Consider the following 435-nt stretch of genomic DNA (forward strand, 5'->3'; position numbering starts at 1 on the left):
CCTTGGACTTTCCACAGGGCAGGGAACCATGACTGCTCTTTGCATTGGAGAGGGAGGGGGAGAGGAGTGGGGGGAGGGGGAGAAGAGTGGGGGAGGGGGAGAAGAGTGGGGGGAAGGGAAGGGAAATGGGAGGCTGGGAGGAGTCGGAAACTTTTTTTTCTTATTCTCAATAAAAAAATAAATAAATAAAAAGAAAATGACAGAGAACTTACTTGATTGGCTACCTAGAGAGCCATTACCCAGGGTCCTCTATCGTTGTTAAGAGCAGGAACTTCAAGGCAGCATTTGCCTTCTGCTGTACTGCGGAGCCTGTCAGGCTTTAGAAAGTCTTGTAATTTAGGAATCTGTAAGAATACCAGCTTACCTTCTCCTGGGAAACCAGGTGGTCATTTCCAGTGTCCTGTTGTCTGCTTTTTGGAGATTTTCAGTAGTTTA

The sequence above is a fragment of the Alexandromys fortis genome, unplaced genomic scaffold (assembly GCF_014885135.2).
Source record: "Alexandromys fortis isolate MF-2015 unplaced genomic scaffold, M_Fortis_MF-2015_v1.1 scaffold_126, whole genome shotgun sequence".
NCBI lineage: Eukaryota > Metazoa > Chordata > Mammalia > Rodentia > Cricetidae > Alexandromys > Alexandromys fortis.